Source organism: Penaeus vannamei, chromosome 28 (assembly GCF_042767895.1).
Source record: "Penaeus vannamei isolate JL-2024 chromosome 28, ASM4276789v1, whole genome shotgun sequence".
In the NCBI taxonomy this organism is placed as follows: Eukaryota; Metazoa; Arthropoda; class Malacostraca; order Decapoda; family Penaeidae; genus Penaeus; species Penaeus vannamei.
In genome coordinates, this window is record NC_091576.1 from 26579919 (window position 1) to 26582418 (window position 2500).

Consider the following 2500-nt stretch of genomic DNA (forward strand, 5'->3'; position numbering starts at 1 on the left):
AGCATAAGAAGAATAAATGAAACGAATTAAGTATCTTTCACCCACAGCATAAAAGATTCACCTCCAAAATACCACAAACCTCAGAAAAAATAATTTAGTCTTAAGCTCTCACACACACCTGAAAACCTATTTAAATATTCATTAGTATTCCTGACAATCTTGCATTTGGGATATTGCTGATTTCCCAAGAGGTTGCAGGGCTGACTGACGTGTCTGCAGATTAAGATTAAATAGTTAATAGTGCAGAGGTCGTGACTAAGAGGATCTTGTGTTAATGGTGATGAATGATGATGGTGATTCGTGTATTTTTGTTTATCTGTCAAGAATCAGTGTGATGTGATGAGGACACAGGTGGTTGAGAGGCGGTCTCGAGTTTTTTTGTTTTTTTAATTCTTGATTTATGAATGGAATATACTTATGTACTGTTCTGAGGTGTATTTCATATGATGAGGAGGTACACTCGAAAAGTAAAACTAAAATCGCGTGTTTAAATACGTACATTCATATGTGTGCAAACAAACACACACACACACACACACACACACACACACACACACACACACACACACACACACACACATTCTCGACGAGTTAAGTTAGCGTTACGATTAAAGTTTTTTTTTTTTTTTTTTTTTTTTTTTTGAGTACAGGAAGGTCTCTGGGGAGTTTCTGAGGGTTGTCGAAAAGTTTGTACAAATAAATAAAGAATGCAAGTAAAAATAACTTTTGCTTTTCCGTTTCAAGTTAAACGAAATTCATTTTGTTAGTAATATAAACCTCTATAAATAGAATAACGTAAACTCATAAACGTCTTCAGGTATGACTAACATGGAAAATGTTGGATTTACAACTATATGTTCACACATTTAGGGGTTGCTGAACCAGATAAAGACTATATTTAGGGTCGCAATAAACTACTTGTTCACCACTACCCCCCCCCCCCACCCCCTGCATGGCTAAACTGGTTTAATTAGTCAAGCCATTTATTAAGTATCCAGATTTTGAAAACAAAATTGGCATCTCGGGTTTTGTCTTCAGACTGTTTTGTAGAAAGAAAAGCGGAAATTATATCTTTATTCAGTTTCAAATAATGAATGATTTAAACCACATAAAAGCGCGACTTCGTTATCATAAATCAGGAAAATGCTGTAATTTTGTGACAATTACGTTGAAAATTATCGTTATGTAACTTAACCTAGTCTCAAGTTGCCAGTGTATGGATAAGACTTATGCACTAAAACATCTGCAAATGCTGGTAGAATTCTAGTGAATATATTCCTAGAAACAAGGCTGTATTGACATTACAAAAATCAACCACAGTGAACGGAAATGATTATATTCCTATAAAGGCAACGGAAATCTTTTGTCAAATTTCAAGAGAGAAATGACAAATTGGCAACTCGAGTCAACCTCAATTTCCCAAGAATCTTTTTCGTTTATTTTAACCAGCTGATTCACATTTGTTATTTCTACATATATTTGGTATTTTGAAAATCCATATACAATCTCTTTCTTATTATTGTCACTGATTATTATCCTTATTTTTTATTTATTTGTTTATGTGTCTATTTCATCATTATTATTCTTTAATTATCCGTCTATTATTAAAATTATTATTATTATTGTTATTTTTATTATTATTATTTTGCGCATCGAAGAACATCAAAGACTAGGATGAGTTGCCAGGTATTCATTTCCTGGGATTTTACAAAATGGAGTGAATCCTGCAACTTCAGTTTTCATTCCGATCAACACAGCTTGTAGCAAAATTAAATAGGCCTACCTACATTCACTCCCATGCATTCTCTTCAGTAGATCTAGACTTGGGACTGCATCAGAGTTAGGCCGAAAACAGGTGGTTAAACTTGGAACTACATCAGCCTTCATGAGCTAGGCCGAAAACAGGTGGTTACACTTGGAACTACATCAGAGTTAGGCCGAAAACAGGTGGTTACACTTAGAACTACATCAGCCTTCATGAGCTAGGACGAAAACAGGTGGCTCGGTCGCCAGCATTTCAGAATCCAAGTGCTTAGCGTAATGTGTTGGTCGGCTGGAGTGGAGGGATCTCAGCCGAGTCGGTCTGTCGGGAGGAAATTCGGTTTCCTGCTTCAGTCTGTTGTTCTTATCTTCATTTTCTGATTATTCATGTCAGTAGATGGATAGATAAGCAAACAGACAGACAAAGAGACGGGCATATAGATAAATGTAGAGACTGATAGAGAGATGTATAGATTGAGGGGGGAGAGAGAGAGAGAGAAAGAGAGAGATTGAGGGAGAGAGAGAGAGGGGGGGGGGGGAGAGAGGGAGAGAAAGTTAGATAGACAGATAGTTATACATACATACAGACAGGCAATATAGATAGATAGATAGATCGATAGATGATAGAGAGAGAGAGAGAAGGCAAGAAAGAAAGGTAGATAGATAGACAGATATTTATACATACATACAAAAAACAGGCAATAGAAAGAGAAAGATGAATAGATAGAAAGAGAGAGAG